The sequence below is a fragment of the Acomys minous genome (genome assembly GCF_964271855.1).
Source record: "Acomys minous genome assembly, chromosome: 14".
Classification (NCBI taxonomy): Eukaryota; Metazoa; Chordata; class Mammalia; order Rodentia; family Muridae; genus Acomys; species Acomys minous.
The window spans coordinates 39,363,900-39,389,528 of NC_140496.1; the positions used below are offsets into that span (position 1 = coordinate 39,363,900).

Here is a 25,629-nt window from a genome sequence, read left to right on the forward strand (position 1 = left end):
GGGTTTCACGCACAAGCTACCAGAAGCGTGAGGGGCACCCAGGAAACCTGAGGAGCACATGACCCCATCCTATGGCTTCTCCACTTGTGTCTCCCTCCCCAGCGTGGTCTTGGCCCCCACAGCCCTGTGGGCCATGGCTTCCATGCTTGCCCTCCAACTCAGCATCTGCTGCCCAGACCCCAGCCTCCTAACAGGGTCCAGACAGAATATGCTTTTCTGTCTAGCCTTCAGCTGGTCCCAGCTAGTCTTTGTAATGGCAACGGTAGGCTTTCAACAGCACGGGGTGGGGATGCAGGGCCTAGAGTGAGCAGGGAAAACAGAGAAAGCAGCCATCAGCCAAAAAGCAAGCACACAAGGGTACCGCAGAGGAGCCTGCAGCCTTCCGCATTACTTAGCTCCCAGGTGTCGGGGTTCAGGCAGCTCTGCACTGGTTGGTGGAGAAGCGGTATTGCTCACACTCTGCGAGGGCCCTGACTTTCTCTGGATGGAAAGGGGGTGCGCAGAGCCGCAGGCCTGCTGAGCCAAGCTTGCAAGGACAAAGGGACATGTGAGTCCAAAGCTAAGGGCCAATCTAGGTCAAGGAAGTGCTTCAGGAGCAACACCTAGCAGCAAGGCCCAACATAGAGAGATAACTGTGGTAGGAGCAGGCCCAGGCCCCAGTGTGGCTCCCACCCACCCCCATCTCCTCAGGAGAGCCTGCCTGCCAAGGCAGAAGAATCATCAGACTCCCAATGTAACTAACTTTAGCCTCCTGTCTCCTCCGGGCTGGCTTCACCTGGCCCTGAGGCCACAGCTATGGTCCAGATTGTCACACCAGTCACCATCTTGCTGTGTGGCCCTGGGCAAGGCCCTAGCCTGAGTTAGGCCTCAATTTCCTCTCTTTCAAAAAAAAAAAAAGCAGTATGTAAGACCTCCGAGGTCTCAGCTTGATCTGGACTTTGCTGGGCGTTGGGTAGAAACTACCTCACGTGGTAAAGACCCTGAAGGTTGAGGACAAAGCAAGGGCAGGCTGGGAGTGGTCCCGGGCACTGCAGTCTTCCCTTCTCCCACTGCTACACAGGAGCTGCTCCCACATCCTTGTGGCTTTTTTTCTGTGTGGGTGTCAGGGAGGGTTTGGGGTCCCCTGTGGAGGCTAGCAGAAAGCACCGGATCTCTTTACAGCTGGAGTTACAGGTGGTTGTGAGCGACCGGGTGTAGCCGGGAACTGAACTTCAGTTCTCTGGAAGGCAGCCAAGGGCCCTTAAGCACCGAACCATCTCCCCAGCCCCTGTCTGTCTGTAGCAAGGTCTATGTTGTTCAACCAGCTTCAGACTCCAGATCCTTCTGCCTCAGGCTCAGAAGTGCTGAGTGCTGAGTGCTGAGATCCCAGGGGTTGGGCCAGCACAGCTTCTCAGTTAAAATGCAAATACAACAGGTGTGTGCCACCCATCTGGTGAGGGGCTTGGTGGCCCTGATAGTCAGTCATTCGTTTGTTCCTTCACTCTTTTCTCGGTATGCATTCCAAAACCAGTTACGCCATCCGCATGCCAGGCACCTGGCCAGGGCCAACCGAAGCTGCCTAGGGCAAGCTCCAAGAAGCAGAGGACTTAGGGCCTCCATGCCACGTCTGCTGGGACTCTGCAGCCAGTGGGAACGGGCAACGTGCTAGCTGACACGCGGCCAGCCAGACGTCCCAAGGAGCATCAGCTCTGCCCCCACCTCTTCTTTTCTTTATTATAATTTTTTTTTTTTGGTACACTTATTTATTTACTTTGTGGATGGGCACACATGTTAGGTCAGAGGACAACTTGGGGTGGGAGGGGGCATTTCTCTTCTTTCACCACGTGGATCCCGGGATTACCCCTAAATCATCAGTCTTGCTGACAAGTGCCTTTGCCCGCTGAGCCATCTCACTGGCTCCGTGCCCACCTTGTGCTCCAAATTCCATTATTCGTGATTCATTCTTTTAAACGTTGCCCTTCCCCAGCTCCACCCACCCTCTAGAATGGAAACACTTTCACACCCACGCAGAGCAGGGTTCTGATCGCCTTTCCCTTGATAGGAAGGAACCAAAAGCGGAAGTCTACCCAGCCTCCCCGACCTCAGTGGTGCCAGGCCCAGGCCACACAGCTGTCAGGAGGCTGCCTGCTGGCTTCACGCTTTGCAGAGGGCCTCACCCAGACGCTGAGTGGCTGTGATGGACAGAAGGCAAGAGAAAAGCTGGTGCCCTAACTATCTAGAGATCAGCAGAAGCGAGCATGTGAGCCTTTAAACAACACAGGTCGAAAGAGGGCAGAAGACTGTGAAAACACTGCACATCAACACTGACATGGCTAAGGCCGGCCCTTCCTTCTTTCCTTCCTTCTTTCCTTCTCTCTCTCTCTCTGTTTCTCTCTGTCTCTCTCTCTCTCTCTCTCTCTCTCTCTCTTCAAGATGTGGTTTCTCTGGAAACCATAGACCAGGTTGGCCTCGATCTCAGTGATCCGACTGCCTCTGCCTCCTCCTCAGTGCTGGGACTAAATGTGTGCGCCACTACCAACAGGCTGGCTAAGGCCTTCCTCACTTGATTCAAACTCAGGAGCCATAAGGAGACGACTGACAAATTCAAGCATTTAAATAAACAAAATTTACTACTTGGTTTAAAAAAGAAAAAAAAAAAAAAAGAAAGAAAGAAAACTTACCAAAAGAATAACCAACAGGAGAGTCGAGCAAGGGAAATACATCTGCAAGTCACACCACGGGGAGCTGACCCTCTTCATAGGAGCAGAACACCTACAAAAAGAGTAAGAGTGAGAGGAGATCACAAACACAGAGAACAGAGAAAAGGTAACTTTTAGAAACTTGGGGGAAAGATGACGTCACCTCCACCAAGTACAGGAAATGCAAATTAAAACTACCAATTGGCAAAGATGAGCTTACTTCTTAAAGTCTGTGAGACAGGCACTCGCATTCACTCGCGGCAGGCATGTGTGTCGGTGCACACACTGACACTTTTTGACTTAGCAGATCTATTGCCATAACTGGTTGTGTGCATGCTCTTGCATGTGTGCAGAGACGCATACAAGATTCTGTGTTCCACTGTTGGTGACAGCAAATGCCTGAAAGTATGTCTACCACGGGGGCTGGCACTACACATCCTTGTGGTAGAGCAGATGCCCTTGGTATACACAGCTTCCCGTGAAACTCTACATGGTCAATGTCATGCCTAGTGGATACAGACTAAGCCAGAGCAGTCCCACCCCAGTACCCCTTCCCCCTCCAAAAAAAAAAAAAAAAATAGCTCTGGCCCTAATGGCTAAGTCTCCAATCTCATTCTTTTTTTTTTTTTTTTAAGATTTATTTATTGTATTTACTGTATATGAGTGCTTTATCTGCAGAAGAGGGCATCAGATCACATTATAGATGGTGTGAGCCACCATGTGGTTGCTGGGAATTGAACTCAGGACCTTTAAAAGAGCAGGTGGTGCCCTTAACCACTGAGCCATCGCTCCAGCCCTTCCAATCTCATTCTTATCCTCTATGCCTATTGTTACACTCCCTGTACAACCGAAAACAGTCTCAGTAGGAGAAGTGACTCCAGGCTTTATCAGATAAAGCTGCATGGCTGCGCTCCGTATGCCTCAGTGTCCTCTTTTGGAAATGAAGAAGAGCAGTCTGACCACAAGGCTCTGAGAGGGCTCCACGGGGTCACGCACACAAGGTGCTGAGCCAGCATCTGGCACAGGGGAAGGACATCTACATGGCTGTTACTACACCAACAAAAAGCATCAGGAGTGTGGAAAGAAGTGAGCTGGGAAGAACTCCTTTCCCCCATCCTGTCTGAAGCCCAAAGCACGAAAGTGGCCTGGCTCCTAGGGAGGACAGAGCAGAAGCCGCCTCCTCAAGATGACTTTGGGGGGTCCTAGGCAGCAGCAGAGCTGATTTTGTGGGGCAAGCCCAGCTGGGCCTGGAGGAAGCGGCCCCAGAATGTGACTGACGGGGCTGAGGATGCTGATATGAGGAGCAAGGAGAGCTGGCAGGTAACACCCCAGAAAGCGCTGGACCCTGCTCTATGCCTCCCAGGCTTTCTGACAGACAGGAAGTGGTGTGTGCACCATATGTGTATCTGGCCTGAAGAGGCCAGTAAAAGGCACATGATCCCTTGGAATTGGAGTTACAGATGGTTGTAAGCCACCAAGTGGGTGTTGGAAATTGAATCTGGGTCCTCTGGAAGAGCAGCCAATACGCTTAGCCTCTGAGTCATCACCCCAGCCCTAAATACAATATACTAATTTGTTTTTTATAGGTGTGACTTGCCTGAATATATATATATATATATATATATATATATATATATATATGTACATCACAGGCTACGGTCCGGTGCCACATCTCCCAGAACTGAAGATATAAACAGTAGTGAGGCATCGTGTGGATGCTGGGAATCAAATGCAGGTCCTCGGCAAGAACAAGTGCTCCTAACCACTGAGCCATCTCTCCAGTCCCGCAGGCTCATTCACAACTTCCACCTGCATCCACTGACGCACAGTGCCAAGCAAGATGGCCACAAAAAGCTTTACACACATCCACAGTGCCCGATCACAGGCTGCTCCTCCTCCTCCTCCTCCTCCTCCTCTTCCTCCTCCTCCTCCTCCCCCTTTAAAGCCCTTATGCATATGATCAGGTGGGTGACCTAGAGCAGTGGCTCTCGACCTCCCTAATGCTGCGGCCCTTTAATACAGTTCCTTATGGTGTAGTGATCCTCAACCATAAAACTGTTGTGTGTTGCTACTTCCATAACTACAGGATTGCTACTGTTATGAATTGCACTGTAAATATTTTTAGAGATAGAGGTTTCCAAAGGGGCCGCGACCCACAGGTTGAGAACCTACAGGGACCCTGTCCTACAGAGGGTAAAAAGCTGCTGGTTTAAAGGGTTTTTCTCTCTCTCTCTCTCTCTCTCTCTCTCTCTCTCTCTCTCTCTCTCTCTCTCTCTCTCTCTCTCTCTCTCTGAGCTCTTCTAATGAACTTGCTTTAGGAAATCCTAGCTCTGCAGTCTCCCTGCCCCAACTTTAAGCTCCTCCCCCCAGGAAGTCTCTCCAGGCCATGATGGCAACTCCCCATTTCTGGCAGCCAGGAGCTCTTAAAGGCTGGGAACCCCACTTCCACTTGAGGCTGGGTCAGACAGGGTGGAGACACCTGCCAGGGACCAAGCAGCCTTGCCCTCCTGGATGGAGGGACCAGAAAGATGAGGTCAAGGGCACAGGCCTGGGCTCTACGGCTCTCCTGGGCTCAGCAGCTGCCCCCTGGAAGTTTCCAGGTAGGATTACCTTCTCCCCTGGTGAAAGGAAGCAAGAAGATGGCTCCCAGCGCCAGCCTGTGCCCAGGTGCCTTCACTTCCAAGCCTCACTGGGCAGGGAACAAGACTCACAAATCAGTACAGCTCCACCACCCCCTGCCCAGGCCTGGCCACTTTAGGGTGCCTGAGCTTCTGTCCTGCTCTTCCAGCAAAGGCCTGACAGGCAGGAGTGAGCAGCCTGCCCTACCAAAGCCCAACAGCAATCCTGAGACCACCACTCACCTCAGACGCCCCAACAGCCTACACAGCAAGCACCAGTTGTGGAAAAGGCCTCCCTAGGCCAAGGTCCTGAAAGCCTCCCTTCCCAGGCTTCCTGAGATCCCCCTACAAGGCCAAAAGGACCTGTCCACAACGGGGGAGAGGCGGGCCTGTGAACGGGAAGTCTTCAGGGAAAGCAGCCCCTGTATCCCCCGCCCCCCCAAAAACCACAGGCTGACTTCCGGAGTCACACCCACCCACAGGCTCAGAGGTCCTTCCCATAGTACCTGAAGCCTGGGCACCTCCTCTGGTCTCCCCCAAACTCCAGCCTTCCAGAGCTAGGCTGTAGGCTGAACACTGAAGACTCACCCACGGAACCTCAGGCTCAACAGGCCCTGCTCCCTAAACCCTGGTCTCCCCTGAAGACACTCTTTGGAGGGGTGGGGAAGGGAGGGGCTGTACCCGGCCAGAACACAAGGAGCAGCAAGCCCACCCCCCCCCCACCCCACCCCTGCTTACCCCAAACTCTCTCGGCAACTTCTTGGGCCTTCCTAGTGCCTGTGGATTTTGTCTGATTTTGCTTCCCCAAACAAGCTCCACCCTCTCATCGTTGGATCTGGGTGGGCCCCGAAAACGCTGCCTGTCGCCCACCTCCCGGCACACCGACCTGACCTCGCCAATTCCCACCCTGCTGAACCAACTCTTCTAGGAAGCCCACCCAGTCCCCCCAGCTCCCCACCTGGCTTCCCCAGGGCTGCCATCCTGACTGAAGCCCAGAGGAGGAGGTGACAATTCCTAGAGACTGGAGACAGGGACAGACACACCCACCAGAAGGGCCCCAAGTCCATATTCTTCCTGTTGCATGAGAGACCAGGAGGTAGAGCCGTGGACAGAGCTGTGCCCTCCCACAGCACTCACCAGAAAAAGCCATGCTATGCTGCTTGCTGCAGAGCTCCGAGGCCCTCAGTTGTCCCACCTGTGCGCCAGGACCCCGTGCTTCTCCCTGCTCAGTCAGAGCAGGTGTAAGTCATCTAAGCCTGAGACCTGAGACTTAAGACGCTTCCAAGGTGGGCAGCTGGGCCAGGGCCCTGGAAAACAGGGGCCTCAAACAGGGCACTGTGGACCAGGTGACGATTAAGGTTCAAGTCTCTGGAAGGCATCACTGGCACACCTTTCCTCCCTCCGGGAATAGCATGCCATTATGCAAAAGAGGCATAAACTCCCTCTTTTCTGGATCCAGGCCTCTGCCCCAGGACCATGGCCACTCTGTGAGGACTAGTTGGGTGCTGATACCCCGGGAGGAAGCAAAGAAGATGGCCCTGGTGCCAGAAAGCACTGCCAAGAAATGGGGTGTGGTAGCAGAGGCCTCAGTTGCAGGAAATTCTAGTGGCCAGCCATGGGTGGGGGTGAGGGACAGGAGTGGGCACAGAGCCATAAGGAGAGGACGTAAGAAAGAAAATGTCTGGTGACCACAGGAACCTGCAACAGAGAAGGGGGTTGACCACAGAGCCACGGGTAGGAGGCAGTTGCCGTATGGATGGACTCAGGGCAGACACATGGAGCTTCTTGGTGGACCCCCAATACTTCTGAAAAGGGACCCCTGAAAGGCTAAGTGCATGTGGAGGCTGCACTGGTGGGCAGAGCGCCTGCACAGGCAAGCGGCAGGAGAGCACCAAGCCAGTGTTGTGAGCAAGTAGGGCGGGGGTGACCAAGAGTGGACAAGGGGGACAGGATGGTGCTGAACACAGAGGACAGGCTTTACGGAAGGCCTGGCCCGGGAGGCTGACAGGGTTCACAACTGACTACTGCAAAGGCGAAACCAATCTTACACTATTAGAGGTCTCAATACTGTGGAATTCCTACCAAGTCCGGGCTGCCCACCCCTATCCAGTACTGACTACAGGGCCTGAGGCAAACCAGCGCCTCTAAGTCCAGCCTGCAAGGGCAGCAGGTGCAGCAGGAAAGCTCTGTTCTAGGCATCCCTGGAGAAGGTCAGCTAGGGAAACAGAGCTCGGGACCACGCTGTTTCCCATTCCATCCACCGCCTGGTCTGTCCAGCTGAGGAAACAGGGAACAACAGACACTTCAGCCAGGGTGGGTCTGAACCAAGACTGATGAAAGCCAGCCATGGTGCAATGCTGACACACTGAGCAGTAACAGCAGGTTGAACCAGATGCCTGTGGCTAGCTGGAAAGTGCTGGGCTACCCGCTATGGCACGACAGAGGAACAGACAAGAGCAGAGGCCGTGGGCTATCCCTCAGCCGATGCTCTCCAAGCCGCCCATCACAGCATGTGTCTGACCCTCGTATTTACCTCCCCGGCACCATCGACTCCATCTTCCAAATGTGAAAAACAGAGGAACAGAGGGGGAAAAAAAAGGTCAACACAAGGGACGTGGGTTATCCTGGAGCTGCCCGCTGACCCTGCCTATCTCCTACCCACGGCTGAGGAGAACCCCATGACGTGATGATGACCGGCATTTTTGGAGCACTGGAGATTAACAGCAAGCCATTTCACAGACAACGGAAACGCCCTCCGTTGCTAGTCCCATACACGGGGGTACAGTAGAATTCTGTTGGAATGGGGGCATGGGGGGGTGGAGCCTGGTGACCTCCAGGTGACCCCTTCCTTGGGCGGCTGACCAGACGTGGACAACTTGCAGATGGAACTCACTCCCAACTGTGGTCTGCACAGGACTGTCTGCTTTGGTGAATGCGTCCCTCCTGAGGCGGGAAGGGCTTGAACAGCGGCTGCTGTAGCATGGGCCCTCGGCAGCGACCCCCTCTGCCTGCTCGTGGGAAAACCAAGATCATTCTCCAGCTGGGCTAAGCAAAAACTTGTACCCAGCGAGGGAGAGGGAGGGTTGTTTTTTTTTTTAATCTGCTTAGTATGAAGGACCCCACGGTTTTGTCTTCCAGAGCAGGAGGGACAAGAGGCCTTATCAAGAGCCGGGCGTGGTGGCGCAAGCCTTTAATCCCAGCACTCGGGAGGCAGAGGCAGGCGGATCGCTGTGAGTTCGAGGCCAGCCTGGTCTACAAAGTGAGTCCAGGATGGCCAAGGCTACACAGAGAAACCCTGTCTCGAAAAACCAAAAAAAAAAAAAAAAAAAAAAATGAGGCCTTATCAAGGGACAGACCATGTTGCCGCTCAGAATGGCCCAAGCAATGGTGGGGTGGCAAGGATGCACTTTCCTAATGCACCTCCCTGCTGAAGCTAGACACAGCCACATGTCCGAGAAGACTGGGCCCAACTAAGGACTCAGGTGGTCTGGCATACGGAAAGTCCCATGTCACCCAGCTATTTCACCATGGGTCCAGAGACAGCAGTCACACCATCCATGGGGACCTCTCTAGGAGGGAGCTGTCCAGGAGGGCCACCACCATTAGTCCCCCCCCTATTCCACAACAGAGCTCCTGTTCTCTGCTCTGACCCTGTACCTTACCAGAAAAGAAGGGGTGTTCCAACCCCACTCCTACCCTCAAGCATGGTGGCCCGCTACCCTTGAGGTGCACAGATGGGGGGACTAGAGGAGAAAAGACTTGATTCAGGACAAGACACACGCCAGCATCTGATTCCCCCCCCCCCCCCTGTGAACTTGGCAGTGAATGGCTTCAACCATGTGGTCAAAGAAATAGTCACAAATTTTAAGGGGTGCTCACATGTCCTTCAGACAGTGTCAGACTGGACCTCTGTGCCTGTCACTCCTGCCTTCCCTTTTACCATGTCCACCCATTCCCTAGAGCCCCAGGACTAAGTCCTAGCTAGCAATGGAGGCCTTTCAAAGCCCCTCTCCAGACCCGGAAGTCAGTTGCTAGAACACACCCTCTTCTCCCACCTCTCACAGGAGAGCTATTCCTCCTTCCACGGCAACCTTCCTGCTGCCCCTCCCCACACAGACACCTGGGACAGGAAGGCCCAGAACACACTCTCACTCTGCAGAGATGAAGAGACGTCAACCCTGAACTTCCTGTAGCGTGCCTTGCTTCAGACTTCCTCTGAAACCCAGCCCTCATCGCTGCGGTCTTTCCACTCTCCAAGACAATAACACATTCCGTGCCAGAGGCAGTATCTTTCTACATAGTTTTGGTTGTTTCATTTATTTATTTTTTCTTTCCAAGACTCATTCAAACACTAAATACTTACATCTTAAATGTGTTTATTCACAAACTGGCTAAGATTTCCTGAGCAACGTGGTCCGTTCCCTGGAGTCCATGAGTTTAGACCCACCTCTCACACCACCTTACGTTTCATGATCTGGTGACAACTCAGGGTTACATGGAGCCTTCTAGACAGAGCTAGCCCATGTTGTGGCCTCCAGTCCAAGCCTTTGAGATCTGTCTGGGCCCCACAAGCAGACAGCATGCCACTGTGTCCCAGTGCCTGCCCCCTAACAGGAAAGAGGCACCTATTCCACCCTGTGCCATGTGCATGGGACCCCCCCCTCCAGATGGTCCACCACGATCCCGGGGTCTTGAGACACAGGGCAACAGGGAAAGAAACCGTTCCCTTTTTCTTAGACATCTTGGTTTTCTGTCTCTTAAATGTGTATCCCTTTCAGAGTATGTTTTGAATTTTTTTCTTTCATATGTTTGGTGCTGTGGATGGTACCCACTGCCTCAGGCATGATAGGGGAGTACTCTACCACTGAGCTACCCCGGGCCCCACCTCCAGAATTATCTCTGATTGCTTTGTTTAGTGATGATTTCTATTTTCTATGAGAAAAGCAAGGTGTGCTTGAAAATGTAAAACTCACAACCTTGAAAGAAACAAAGGCTTCTAAGAGTATGCAGTTCCCAGAATTCCAGGTTACCAGGGCCAAGTGGCGTTGCCTAAACCGCCCCCCCATCCCCCCCCCCAAGCACCGGCAGCACCGTTTTTTCTGCCAGGCTAGGAAAAGCCTGGGCCAAGCTGTCTGGGTTCCTCACTGGGGAACCGCCCTCCGGGCTGCCTCTGCCCAGGAAACTGAGGAGGCCCCCTCTTCCCACCAGCCAGCCCAGCCCACCAACAAACAGCCAGGCTTTGGGCTCACCTCCTTCCCACCAGCCTGGGGGCCAAGGCCTGTCCTGCTGTTCCCCCAAGGCCGAAAAACAGGCGCCATCCCATGCCGGAATCACATTTTTACCTGGCTCTTCCGAGGCTCTGAAGCCATCCAGCCAAACTCTGGGCCTGCAGGGAGGTGGCCGGCCCCTCGATACCCTTGTTCCGAAGGCGGCCAGGCTCACACATGGGAAGGCTCCCTCCACCAGCTACCTAATGAGAATGAGTCACATCTGGGACCCACCACTTCCTGCTCCGCAGCGGTAGCAGCAGAGGGCTAACTAAGGCTGGGCCCTCAGCTCTGCTCAGCTCCTGCTGTGGTGGGGGTGCGAGGAGGGCCCCTCTCCCAGCCTGTGAGCCTGCCACAGGAGTCGAGGAGCTGCCAGGCCAGGCTCCCAGCTCCAATGACTTCATGGAAATTTGAGGCTTGAAGCTGGAACGATTTAAAAAAAAATATGAAACAAGAAGTGAAAACCTCCATTAGAAGCTCGAGACAACTGCACCCAGAGAGCAGATGCATCCTTATGGGCAATTAAAACTGACAGCCTGGCACGAGCCTCCAGCTCAGCCACTCCCGGACAGGCCCCTTCCCTCACTGATGTCATCCCACTGGAGTGAGGTGGCCTGGGGTACCCATCTGAGAGGTCACAGATCTTTCTGCACTTCCCTTCTGTCTCCCGTCGGAGCTAGGGCAAGAGTAAGGTCTAGGCTTAGCATTAAGATTCTGATTCCAAAGCAGCAAAGCTTTCGCCTGAAGACACCCAGGAGCCATGGCCCTCATGAGCTCAGGGCTCAGATCTGGCTCCCCTTCTCTCCTGCCAGGCCTCACTTCTCCCTGGGGTCCCAGAGCTAGGGGACAAGGAGCAGGAGCCTCCTCAGACAGAGAGGGAGCAGCCACCTGGTCCCCAGGCAACCTTCCCAGCAAGGTAACCTAAAGTACTGCGCTTTTTTTTTTCTTTTTTTTTTTTCTTTTTTCTCTAGACACCCCAACTCCACGCGAGCTCCTTACAGGGAGTACATCTGCCCCTTCCACAGTGCGGGGCGTTCCTGGGCTGGGTCCCAGCCTCTATCCTTTCCCGTGGTGGGGTGTCCTCCCCACACTGCTGAGAGCGGCATCCTTTGTGCCCAGCATCCAGGACACATTGGCCAGGTACCAGGACATGGATGGGACTTCAGAGCCAGTCCCTGTGCACGGGGTGGGGCGGGGAGGGGAGGGGAGAGGGGAGGGGGTGGTCTACAGGTCTCTGTTGAGCTGCTAATACAGAAGCTACAGGAAGGCAGAGGGAACATCACAGAGAAACCTGACGTTGCTACACCCTTCATTGAGCAACTGTCTCCAGGCCCAGCTGGGTATGGTGAAGCAAAGAAGAAGCAGGTGTCACTGAGGAAAAGTGTGCCTCTGCAACATACACAGCTAGAAAGGACTCCTGAAGACTATACAGAGATCACCCACGGAACCAGCAAGATGGCGCAGAGGGCAAAGGAGCCCGCTGCCATGCCTGACAACCTGAGACATCAACCCTGTTGGCAGTTCAAGTTTGTTCAACCCCGGAAACCTGAGGGGCAGAAGGAGAGAAGCAACTTCCACAGGTTCCTCTGACCGCCACACATGTGCCATGGCATACGCGTGTGAACACACACACAAAATAAAATGCAATAAGGCATTACAAAAAAAAAATATAGATCACCCACAAGTCAGTAACAGAAAGACAACTGGCCAGGAGTAGTGGTGCAGGCCTTTTATACCAGCACTTGGGAGGCAGAGACAGGTGGATCTTTGTGAGTTCAAGGCCAGCCTAGTTTACAGACTGTGTTCTAGGCCAGTCGGGACTAAATAGTGAGCCCCTCTCTCTCTCTCTCTCTCTCTCTCTCTCTCTCTCTCTCTCTCTCTCTCTCTCTCTCTCCCTCTCACACACACACACACACACTAATAATAATAATATTTTAAAAAGACAATTGGTCCAATTAAAAGGCAGGCACCAGCCAAGCATGATGGGACACATTTGTAGTCCATAGCTACTCAGGGGACTGAGGCAGGAGGATTGCTTCAGCTCAGGAGTTTCAAGGCAGCCTGAGCAATATAGTGAGGCCCTGCCGCAAGTAAACAATAATAATAAACAAAACAGACAAAAGATTAACCAGGTGCTTCAACAAAGACGCTACTTAAATGATCAGTAAGTGCCTAGAACGGTACTTAGGACCATGAACCAGCAGAAAAGTAAAGCCACACAGACTGTGCTGTGCCACTGGGACAGTTAAAAGCAAACACCAAGTGTTGACAAGCTCTGGAGCGATGCCAGCTCTCACATGCTACTGGCAGCAACGGAAACACTGGAAAGCCGCTTGGTGTGCAGACAAAAGGTAACCAGACGCTTCCCCCGTGAGTCCACGTGTAGGTATTCATACAGCAAATGTGCAGCTCTAACCGTGACTGGCAAGCTGCAAACAGCCTCCAGGCCTGGAACAGTGAAGAGGCAAACAAGCCTTCATGGGTCTCTACAACATAAAAAGGCGGGACCACTGATCAGAGGTCACGACACAATGACCAGCGACTGATAGAGTAAGAAGCATGGTGCTCCCAGGGCAGTGCTCCCAGGGAGCCTGCTACCAAGTGGACACAAGGGACCTTCTGAGATCAAAGGGGGTGCTACCTCTCCCTCTGGTGCTGGCCACACTGGACTACAGTAGCATCTCTTCCTCCACCCTGTTCACACCAGTGTCCTTTCCTGTCTGAATTACACATCTCTTTCTGATGGTCACGGATAAATGTCCATTTACTCAGGAGGCTAGGCGCTCTAAGGCTCACAGGCCTGGCATACACCAGAGGACAAGGCTTGAATTAGGACCAGCAAAAGGAGAATGCAGCCAGGATGAGAGGTGGACTAGACCCTGACTGGAGCTTGGGAGCAGGAAGAAGCCCGGAAAGTGGGGGTGGGGTGGACTGTTGGTTCCACCTCTCTGTCAGGGAAGGTCCAGGGACCAGGCGTTCTCAGGCTAATGGAGGAAGAAGTCCTCTGCCCCATTGGTAACTCTGAAAAGTGACCCCAGAAGCAGTGGGGCGAGCACACAGAAGGCTGGTCATTGGAGAGGATCCTAGTTATGAGAGGGTCTCCCCTGGGCCCCTGTCCATCTGTCCTTGAAGAGCTTGGCACACCAGGCACACTCAACTCCCCCCATCCCATAGCTCACCCTCCCATGAGGTCCTCTCAGCACTGCAGTTGGTGTCCCCTGTGGTCACATCTGACACTTGGATGTGTTCTGGGCAGCACACTGACTTCAAGGCATAGTTCATTAATTCTCACTTTGTCCGACCCCACCCCCCTCCTCGGAGGACATCAGGGGTGTTCAGACAATGCAGTACACACAGCTCTGAGGAGCCAGACTGGGAACCGGTGTCACCTCTGCCTGACTCGGCAACGTACCCTCAACCACTCCTCTCAACCCCCCCTGGGAGCAAGGCAGGACTTTCTTCGCGAAGACAGGGACCTCTAAACCCCAACCCGTGTACAGGGTTCCCAAGGCTTCTTTGGGGACACTTCATCTTCCCCTCACTCTCCCATAACCTGGTGTCCTCAGGCCTGGGAAGCAACAGACAGGCAAACTGGTTTCTGCAGGTTCCACCACTAAGCCTTACTGTCCAGGGCAAGAGACACAAAACAGACTTAAGAGTGCCCAGGTCAGGAGGCCGGGCGGTGGTGGCGCACACCTTTAATCCCAGCACTGGAGAGGCAGAGGCAGGTGGAACTCTGTGAGTTCGAGGCCAGTCTGGTCTACAAAGTGAATCCAGGACAGTCAAGGCTACACAGAGGAAACCCTGTCTCAAACAACAACAATAAATAAATAAATAAATAAATAAATAAATAAATAATAAAATTAAGAATGCCCAGATCAGAAATCAGCAGATGGTGAAAACAACCACACGGGGAAGTAGGGCACACAGATCTGAAATGCTCCACTATGAGATCTGGGGTCCAAACTCAGGCAAATAATCTCATCCATGCCAGAAAGAATTTGGTCTTCACGGAAAGTGGTCCCAAGGTGGGCCCGCAGCCACATGCTGGGTGGGCGCAGACAGACAAAGCGCAACTGTCAGTCAGCCAACCAACAATATCAAGTGCTGAGCAAACCAGTTTGACCCAGTTTGTCAAGCCCAGATGAGGGGCCCCTCCCCCACAGGAGAGAGACACCACAGCACCCCAGTGCCTTTCAAACTCTGGCCAGTTTCTGCAGGCGTGAGGAAAGAAACCACCTTCACTCTGTCCCATAGCCTCATAGCCACGGTCTTCCTCCCCTGCTTCAGGGGCTCAGCACCCTCCAGGGCAAACCACACTCTAAGCAATGGGCTGGACGCTCACACCAGCCCAGTTCCTTGACCTGGAGCAACAATGCTTCACAGACAGAGCTTCCGCGTGTGACCTCACCCAAGCCGCAGCAGCATTCCAGCGAGTGAGTGAGCGAGAGCAATGTTGCTCTACTGGCTGAGAGTCTGTGAGAGCTTAGGCCCATAGTTGGTGCTCACTCAGTTAAAGAGACAGGCCAAGATGCCTGCTGGCACCTCACAGTGAGACCCAGTGTGATCCACCTGGCTCCTCTCCTGAGAGCCCACTTCCTGCCTTCTCTCCTCACAGACTTTACATGGCTAACCTGTGTCTCCTTCCTCAGCCCATCAGACCTCAACACTCAGCCCAACAACTCCTGTCTCCTTTATATGCCACCAGCCAACTGCTCCATTCTGCCAGGCCCCTTTACTCCCTGGTCATGTCAAAATATTTACAAATCCTGTCAAGTCAGGTATAGGAAGCCTTCCTCTGGGCCCCAGGCCCCACTGCCACAGGTCCCTCCACAGGGAACAGGCAGTGTTAACCTTCTGTGCAGCTCCCTGATCCTGGAGGGTAAACAGCTCAATGTATACTTGTGGTCAGCGAGAGCCAAGGAAGGGACAGGCATGGGCCTTTTAGGTGGACCGCTGTGACCTATACGAGAGCAGGGTTCCCATAAGAAGCTGTTCATAAGGCTGTTGGCATGTGAGCCTCCAGGGAGCCTGCTTCCTGGGAGTTATACCTGACGTAGCCCTTATTCCCTGTGTGGCCAATAAAACACACACACACACACACACACACACACACACACACACACACACACACATTACTGAAATCACATGTGACCACTGAAGTCAGGGAAGCTATCATGGTTTCTCTCTTGGCTTAGCCCCTTTAGAGAAGCCACCTTGCGAGCAGACCCCCAGTCTTCTGGCAGGCTTGCTGCTCCACGGGCAGTCTGGCTACAACCTCAAGCTGCCCCCCCAAGCCAGAGCCACTAGGCCTGACGATCTGACCTCTGACACCAAGGGAAAGCTAGAGTAATGCATCCTGCCTGGTAACAGACAAGAGAAGGAGCACTGTGCCCGGGAAGTGTCTCAAAATGAAAGAACTGGAGGGCTAGACAGAGCCATCTTCACAGCCACTGGAGCCCTCAGGGTCCAGCCACACATGGCTCGTGCCAGAGCTCCCGGGCTTTGATTCCAAGCATGTTACGTCTTCTTTCCTTCCTTTCCCTTGGGTTTGAGCAGAGTGCTTGACACACCTCCGAAAAAGACTGGTCTCTTCCCCTCTCATGTGGCAGCCGTGCCTGTTTATGGAGGCCTAACAGGCCTCTGGTCTCTTGCCTCAGAGCCCCCCTTAGAAGGAGGTTTTCCTTCTCCAGTCCCAGCCACAGGAACTGAACATGACCTCGTGGTGTCTCTGCCAGATTAATGCAGCATAGGACCATGGCACCCACACTGCCGGCAGCAGCAGGCTTGCCTCAGGTCCTCCCCCCTAAGCTCTTTCGTGCTCTGGCCAGTCAGAGGCGGCTCGGCAGGCTTGTGATCCTGTCACTTAACCTCCCTGAGATGATTTTCCCTGAGGTCCAAGGGGGCATTCCAGTGCTCAGCCTCACCTCTTCCAGAGCAACTCCTCCCAGCCTGAGCTCAGGGACACATGGGGATCCCTTCCTGTCCAGGCTAGGCACGTAGACATTGTCCTAGTCACGCCTTCATTCCCTAGGCAGACAGCAGGATTTCCAGAGCTCAGGCAAGCCAAGACAAACTAAGGAAAAGCTGGGGCCTCGTAGTCACTGGTGGTCTGAAAGGGTGAACTGCTGCTGGGCATCAAAGCCGCTCCAAATGTCCACCTCGATAACAAGCATACCTTCCCAAATCCAGCCTGGCCTGTGCAGAAATGCCACACCTGCCGCTTGGCCTAGTCTCACGAGAGGTAAGAAGAGAGCCCCCACCCCATGGTCAGCAGATGTCGGCCAGGCCTGGGAGACAAGGCCTTTGCAGGAGGAAGAGGGCAGCCCGGGTCACAGAATGTTGAGTAACAGCAGAGACTCCTAAAAGAACAGATGTGAAAGCTATGGTCCTGCCAACCAAATGCTTGATTGCCTTTGAAAGATTCAGCAGCAGGGCCCGGCCAAGTGCCTGTTCTTTCCTGTATCCAGCCCAGAATGACCTTGGGAGGGCAGGGAGGAAGACCGCATCCCTTCCGACAGAGCCTGGGGAGCAGTTCAAGCAAGGAATGCAGCCCGGTGTGCACCAGGCCTTGGGTTCATACTTAGCACCGCACAGGAAAAAAAAAATCAGATATTTCAGGCCTTAAAAGCTACTACTATATGTGAGCATTTAGCCTTTTTCTTTTTTTTTTTTTTTTAATTTATTCATTTTTGGGTTTTCGAGATAGGATTTCTCTGTGTAGCCTTGGCTGTCCTGGACTCACTTTGTAGACCAGGCTGGCCTTGAGCTCACAGAGATCCCCCTGCCTCTTCTTCTCCAGTGCTGGGATTAAAGGCGTGCACCACCACTGCCTGGCTTAGCCTTTTTATTTCATTTTGCCTTTTAAAAAAGGGTCTCGCTGGGCACAGTGGCACATGTCTGCAATCCCAGCTCTCTGGGAGACAGAGGCAGGCAGATCTCTGAAGTTCAAGGCCAGCCTGGTCTACAAAGCCAGTCCAGGACAGCCAAGGAAAGAAAAAAAAAAAAAAAAACCAGGGGGTATCTGTAGCCCAGGCTGTCCTTGAACACTTTATGGTGCCAAATATGACCTTAAATTCCTAATCCTGTGGCTTCCCTTCCACACTCTGTTTATGTTGTAGATAGAACCCAGGGCCTCCTAGATACCAAGCATCCTGGCCCCTAGCACATTTTAAATGTCTTTTTATTTATGCTTTCAGTTTTCAACTTACATGAAGAAAATACACCCCCAAAATTAAAAGCTAATGAGAGGATGAGGCTCAGTATGGTGGAAGAAACAATGGAGAGAAGGAGGGAGGGAGGGAGAGAAGGAAGAAAGGAGGGAAAGAGGGAAGGAAGGAGGGAGGGAAGGAGGGAGGGAGGGAAGGAAGGAGGGAAGGAAGGAAGAAAGAAAGGAAGAAAACAGCAGGAGGAAAAGCTGTCATGGGTAAAATGTAAAGAAAAGAGGAAAAATAGGGCTTAAGACTGCACTCACCAGGAGGTTCCCCAAAACTGGCCACACTCAGCAGCCAGAAACTGGTTAAAAGTAAAGGCTGGGATCCTGGTGTGGAACCCCTTTAATCCTGGCACTCGAGAGGCAGAGGTGAGCAGATCTCTGTGCTTTGATTTGAAGGTCAGCCTGTTCTACAAAGTGAGTCCAGGATAGCAAGGGCTGATTGATACACAGAGAATACCTTGTCTCAAAAAACCAAGAAAAAAAAAAGTGGAGGTTGAGCTTCATGGGAAAGCCTGAAAGTGACTGTCAGAAGTCCACCAGGAGGGCCCATTACATATCTTCCAGAAGTTCACACAGCCAACTTCTCCACACTGTATGGAGCACAGCCAAGCTGAAAGGTAAACCTGTGGCTACAACCAACTGACAAGATTCAGGGGACCAGGGACACAGTAGGGGACTAGTGTCATGGGAAAAGCTGTGATGATCAGGAAATGAGTATCAACCACACACACACACACAGAGAGAGAGACAGAGAAACAGAAAGAGACAGAATAGAGACTGAGAGACAGACACACACACACACACACACACACACACACACAGAGAGAGAGAGAGAGAGAGAGAGAGAGAGAGAGAGAGAGAGCACATGAATGGCAAATATAACAGTAACCGCCTCAAGATCTGGATTGTTTTGTTTTTTGAGACAAGGTCTCACTATGTAGCTCTGGCTGTCCTCGGATTCACTATGTAGACCAGGCTGGCCTCAAACTCATAGAGATCCTGCTGCCTCTGCCTCCTGAGTGTGGGGATTAAAGGCATGTTGCCATCATGCCTAACTTGGATCCGGATTCTTTTAAAATACTGAAAGATAGCAATTTTGTTGTTTGAGACAAATGGTCTAAGCTGGCCTTGAACTCCTGACCCTGCCGTGGCCTCCTGAGTGCTGCGGCGTGTACACAGTGAGCTCAATATTTTTTGTTTTTCCTAATAAAGCACTGGAAAGTCCTTGTAAATGAGTCATGTGCATTATGAACAAGAGGGCCATTGAGCTCCTGCGTGAAGTGCTTCATCTAATGACGAGATTGTCCCCTTTGGCCTGCATCTCCCCCTTCCCCCTTCCCACCTCCTTCCTTGCTTCTGAGTTTGATCATTTTATATCCCACAAAGGAGTGAAGGTGAGCAGCATTTGGGCCTCTTTGCCTTCCGTGGATGCTGTGAATAGCAGAACGTCCTCCTTTTAGAGTCTCCATAGTAGTTCACTGCATAACTTGCCACATTTCCTCCACTGTGTTATCTCCCGAAGGGACCAGAGGCTGCCTCTTTACTTTGCTGCCTACAGAGACAGAGTCGCCACAGACATGGAAGTGTTGACAGTGTCTCTTCAGCAAACTGAAGGTTGACTTATGTATCCAGGGCTGCATCATGTGTTAGCTCTGTTCCAAGTTTCCTGAGAAGCCTCCTCTCGGTTTTCAGCAATAGCTGCACTGACTCCATCCCTACCAGCCCTGGACACGTGTTCCCTATCTCCACATGCTGGCAACAGTCATCTCTCATCAGTTTGCTAATAGCCATTCTGACAGGTGTGACGTAGCCTCTCCTTGTGGGTTTGCACGTGTGCTTTCCTGATGACTCACGAGCATGCTAGCGTCTGTCCGCTGTTCCCTTGTAGCCTCGTGTCTGTGTATGCCCCTCGCCCATTTTAAATAAGGCTCTTTAATTTCTTGCTATTATCTTACTATCTCACATATTTTGCATATTAATCCCTTATTAGATGTTCACCTTGCACATATTTAGCCTAGTTCACAAACCAGTCTCTTCCAATGGCTGCCTCCTTCGCCGTGCAGAAACTTTAGTATCATGTGATTCTATAACCTGAGATTAAAATCCAGATTATTTCCCAGAGCAGTATTACAGTACACTTTCTTTCTCTCCCTCCCTCCCTCCTTCCCTCTCTCTCTCTCTCTCTCTCTCTCTCTCTCTCTCTCTCTCTCTCTCTCTCTATTTCTCTCGTGTGTGTGTGTGTGTGTGTGTGTGTGTGTGTGTGTCTCCTCTTCAAGCAGTTTTATAAGTCTCAGGTTTTATGTCTTTAGTCCTCTTGGCTGGTGTATGTGTAAATTGTGTGAGATAAGAGCCTAATTCCATGCTCTTATAGGCAGAATATGTAGTTTTCACTGTCCTTTTCCCTTTGTGCATTTTTGGCACCCAGTTGGAATCAGTCATAGTACACAGGTGCACTGCTGGCCTTTCCCTATCCAGTTCCATTGGTCAAATCCATATTTATGCAGTACCATACTGTTTTAATTTCATAAGCTTTGTGGCATAGTTTGGAACCAAGTTCTGTAGCCTCTCCAGCCTCCAGAGTCTTTTTGCTTGAAATAGCTTTGACTATTTGGGGTCACTTTTAGGTTTACATGAATTTTACAATTATTTTTTTTTCTATTCCTGTGAATAGAAAACTGTTGTTGGAATTTTTATAGAGATTATTTTCAATCTGTAGATCACCTGGGCAATTTGAACATCTCAACATTATTAATCCTTCCAACCCATGAACACGGGATATAGTTCCATTTCTTTTTGTTTGGCTTCTCATCATCAATACTTGATAAATTCCGGGTAAAGTCTGCAGAGCTTTCATCTCCGTTGGCTAATTGTATTGGTAAGGCTCTTCTGGGCCATGACGCTACTACAGATGGGACTTATTTCTTCCCTGGCTAGTTCCCTGTGGAGTGTGTAGAGACACAGCTGACTGCCTTGCGTGTGGATCCTTACACCCAATCTTTACCACATCAGATTTGGGGGTCATGTGTGTGCGTTCCAGAATCATTATCTGTTTGTGAAACAGCCCAGACTCCAACGTCTACGGATAAAGTGATCCGTTGTCTGGAAGGGGAAGTGTGTGGGCAGCGATGACTCTCGGCTAGCCAGCCGCGTGGGGGGGGGGGCATGAGTCTACGGTGTAACCATAGTATTCTGCACGCACACCTTCATTATATTCCAAAATGAAAATTAAAACTCGTCCCCAGCAGAGCTCTGAGACCTACTGTCTCACCCCCAGCGACTTTTAGCCCCCTCTGCAGGTGAGGGATGTGTCCTCTGAGAAGGAAAGTGGCCCAGTAGGACCTCAGCCAGTGTGCCTTACTCCCACCTGGAAGGAAGACAGACCAACATAGCCTCCCCCAGCCTGCAAGACCCTCTTGCTGGAAGTACAGTAGGCTGCAGCGTCTCTGCCTCCCCACCCCCAGAGCACACTAGCTGCCTTCCCAATGTATCTGCACCTCACCTGTTGGGCTCAGACTACAGATTCCGGCCCTGCCAGAAGCATCTCATTCTTGTCCAGGCAAAACCCTCTCTAAGGAGCTCCTCCCTGTCTCATCCCCAGACCACAAAGGAGCTTGCTAGGTAGCAGAAAGCCCTTGGAGCCTGTAGTGTCCACACCCCAGACATAGTTTAGTATAAATCTTTGTGTGTCTGCGGCCACCACTGTGTCAATAAATGGATTTCGCTTAGCCTAAAAAAAGGTTTCCCACTGCATGCAAAGGTGTCCGATGCCTCATGCCTCTTGCCTTTGCAGGTACCTGCAATCACATGCACAATGGTTTCCCCTCACCACATATACATGAATATAATTTAAGGTAATAAATATTGAAAAATACCGAGAACACTCTTACTGTCCAGCTGTCAGGAAAACTAGCAAACTCCCCTGGTTGAATGCTGATCTGCCTGAAAAGGCTTAGTCTTCCGTCCCCAAGGCTACAAAGAGCAGGGTCACATGACCTTCTTCCCCGGGAGCAGTCAAGAGAGCTCGGATGCTGTTTCCTCTTCTGTACTGGAGACCGAACTCAGGGCCTCACACACAGTAGACAAGCACTATGCCGCTAAACTACATTCCCAACTGTTTACACATGTTTGCGTGGGAGGCACACATGTGCTAGCTGAGCTAATTAATGTTATTTCATACATGCACATGTCCACCTCTATGAGACAGATTGGCACTGAGATACCTTCACAGTCACCTTCCCTTTTTTTTTTTTTTTTTTTTTTTTGAGACAGGGTCTCACTGACCATGGAGCTCACCAATTTGGCTAGACTGGCTGGCCAGCATACACTGAGACCCTCTTGTCTCCGCATCTCCCAGGCACTGGCATTCCAAGTGTGGACACCTGCACCTGGCTCTTCATGTGGTTATGAAAGATCCAATCGTACTGTCACACTTGCACAGCAAGCACTTTGCTGGCAAAAACTTTCTCTCTAGACTTGCCTTTTGCTTTCAGTGTGAGACAGGGTCTCACTAAGTTGCCCAGACCTTCCTGGAAACCTATTCTGTAGCCTACACTGCCCTTGAACCTGTGGTCCTCCTGCCTCAATCTCCAGAGTAGCTAGAACAGGGCTGTGTGTGTGTGTGTGTGTGTGTGTGTGTGTGTGTGTGTCTGTGTGTGTGTGTGTGTGTGTGTCTGTGTGTGTGTGTGTGTGTGTGTAAAGTTAAGAAGAAGTGGGCTGAAAAGACATATACCAGTATCCAACATTATTCTTTAAAGAGTAAAGACCCAATCCAGGCATGCTAGTGTACACCTGCAATCCCAGAACTTGGGGAGACTGAGGCAAGAGGATCAAGAGTCAAGACCCTGTCTCAAAAATAACCCTCAAAAAGGAGGGGAATGAAAGATGGTTGCAAGGTCTTGCTCCCACAATATTACTATAGCTTCTGGTTTTTATTCCAGTAATGAAATTGGGATGTTTCTGGAATTTATGCCAACCAAAGATAAGGACCATGACTCAAAGCCTTCCAGACAAAAGATGCTCTGCCATCCACTCATCACACCGTGGCCTGGTTGAAGACCTCTGAGGCCATATCACCCATGAAACCAGTTTCCCTATGTGTCACACCCCACACCCACCAAGCCAAATGCCCCTGCCATCTTCACAGGTCTGATCCCCCCTCTCTATTAGGTGGGAACTGTAATATACAACCCCATAGGGTCACATATGCCATGTCTATGGCCACTGCTCCTCCTTTCCTGCCTAAAGACCCTATTCCTAGGCTCTTGGGACCAGCTATGTGCAGAGCCATTCTGTTCTCACTGGCAGACTGTTCCCTGATGGAAGCATGTGTCCCCATTTTAACAGAAAATAACCCAGAAGCTCAGAAAAGAAGTGGCTACTTCCTCTGTAAGCCGTGGTAGGGCAAAAAAAAAACCACAGCCCAGGCCCCTCGGTGAGCCCCAGCCCCACCCCAACCCCTGGTGAGGGACCAGGGACCAGTAACCTCTCATGCCTCCTACAGAGACAAGTATACAGTTTGGGGTGGATAACAGGACAACTGGAATATAATGCAATATAAAGGCAGGAGCCTCCACCTGCCCCGCAGCCCCCAGTCCCCCTGCCACTCACAACCCTGGATTGTCCCCGAGGACAGCAAGCCCAAAGTCTCTAGAGGCCACGAGACACTGGCCAGTAAGACAGGCTGGCCAGCTAACGCCTGGGTGTAAAAGGGACTGCCACTGAACGTCAGGCAATGACTGCCATGCCCCAACACAGCCAGTGGCACGGACCTTCTGAACTGGCAAAGGAAACCAGAAGGTTGGTGGTTTTGTGTAACACTGCGTAGCAATTAATGCAAAGAAAACTCTAAACACTACCGTGATCCTCCTGTGGATGTCCTGGAGTCTGCTGTGTGGACCTGAACAAGCCATGTAACAAACATCTCTGGGCTTTAATAGCTGTGAGCTGCAACACAGGGGACTGAGATGTGTCTCTCGGTTATTCTGACACTGAGACAATTAGCCCTGACTAGTGATAAAACAACACTAACAGCTGGTGCTTCCAGAGACAAAATGAATGTTATTTCATTCAGACCGCAATCTCATAGGAAAGGAATTATTTCAAAGTCTACGCTGCAACGCCAGTGCCCGGAGCCCGCCTGTAATCTCAGCATTCAGCAAGTGGCACAGAGGACCACAAATTCAACAACAAACCTCGGTGTTCTAAAACTAAGGAGAAAAACAATTCGGAAAAGTCTTAAGACAATTCTATATTCTTCCTCTGGTTTTTGTATAGTCGCCCTATTTTGATCCATTTTCTCATGTCTGTATGTGTGCATGAGCGTGCAGTTTTTGCAGTACTGGAATGAAACCTAGTGGTGTGCGTGTGTGTGTGTGTGTGTGTGTGTGCGCGCGCGCGCGCGCGCGCGTGTGCTCGTGTGTGTGTGTGTGTTTGCGTTTGCGGTGCTGGAATGGAACCTAGTGGTGTGCGTGTGTGTGTGTGTGTGTGTGTGTGTGTGTGTGTGTGTGTACGCGTGTGCGCGCGTGCGTGTGCTCATGTGTGTGTGTGTTTGCGTTTGCGGTGCTGGAATGGAACCTAGTGGTGTGTGTGTGTGTGTGTGTGTGTGTGCGCGCGCGTGCTCATGTGTGTATGTGTGCATGAGCGTGTAGTTTTTGTAGTACTGGAATGAAACCTAGTAGTGTGTGTGTGTGTGTGTGTGTGTGTGTGTGTGTGCGCGCGCGCGTGCTCATGTGTGTTTGTGTTTGCGGTGCTGGAATGGAACCCAGGGCTTGGCACAGGCTGGACAAATCCTTCATCACACTGCTCCTAACATAAAACACCCATATCTCATCTCCAGTACCACTGTTTTCGTAAGCTTTCCAGCTTTCTCAGTCCTGGGCTCCCAAGCTGCAGCTCACTCTCAACTCTCTTTTGTATCCTTCAGCCCGGAGCTGGTCTTGGCCTTGAATTCTTCTTGTCTCCATTTTTCGATGAGAAACTGAGGTCAGAGCGCTTGAAGCAATTGCCCAGTGTCACACTACATGGAAAATTGGTATGTGTGGGGGGGGGGAGAGGGGGCGGAGAGTGTTAAGCTCAAGAGCGCTCCCCTCCAGGCTGTGCACTTGTCTCCAGGCCTCAGACTGCAAACAGCAGCGTCTGTTGTCAGCAGCTGGGGGCTGGGCGCCCTCCACAGCAGGTGGCCACTGTGCACAGACACCTCACTCCGCAGATGGTCGTTATCAAGCACCTTTCTGGGTATACTACCTGGGGTCCCACACATGGCTATGGGCCTGGCTAGGTGTCACCTCATTTTGTGTCCCCAGTTAGGCCATTGGAAGATAAACCGTGTGCTCAGGCAGAGAAGACTCACTCCCACAGCTATGTATCTATGTAAGCCTGGGACAAAGGGAACCAAGGGAGGCTGGGGCCAGAGTTACCTGCCTTTTCTTGTGGCGGGGGGGGGGGGGGCACCCACGCCACCACAGTACCGAGTTAAGGGCGAGGGACTGCGGATTTAACTCATACATACAGTGGGTCCTTCGTGCTAAGAGAGCAGCAGCCACAGCAGCAGCCGCGGCAGCGGTTTTTTATTCTCGTTCCCTTCAGAGTTCCAAAAAGCCTTCTAATAGGCAGCAAAACAGGAATCCTCCTCCCAGGTGAAATCCCTCAAGAGGTGATTGCACACAGGAGGAAAAGTCTCGAGGAAGGGAGGGGCGCGTTCTCAGAGCAGTAAACATGACTAGCTAACCAAGATAAACACAGACATGGAAGCTGCTAGAAACAGGACGTGAAACAGCAAGACAGGCAGGCAGCCCAGTCGGGCCTGGTTCCTACGCACGTGTGTGTGTGTGTGTGTGTGTGTGTGTGTGTGT

General features: G+C 51.9%; 1 protein-coding gene across 6 annotated transcripts in view; it reads right to left on the reverse strand.

Moving 5' to 3' along the window:
- The window catches only part of ADCY7 (adenylate cyclase 7), a 60,321-nt gene that overhangs the window by 29,295 nt on the left and 5,397 nt on the right, over positions 1-25,629 (reverse strand). Inside the window, exons 1-2 of one of the 6 annotated variants that reach the window (XM_084757144.1) lie at positions 10,639-10,849; positions 2,661-2,751 (exon numbers count right to left, since the gene is read on the reverse strand). The gene's annotated coding sequence lies outside the window, so the exon portion shown is untranslated. Of the gene's footprint in view, positions 1-2,660; positions 2,752-5,539; positions 5,564-6,034; positions 6,099-6,433; positions 6,943-10,545; positions 10,575-10,638; positions 10,850-25,629 lie in introns of those variants that run through there. The other 5 variants (XM_084757148.1, XM_084757147.1, XM_084757146.1 and 2 more) reach the window with 5 other exon arrangements.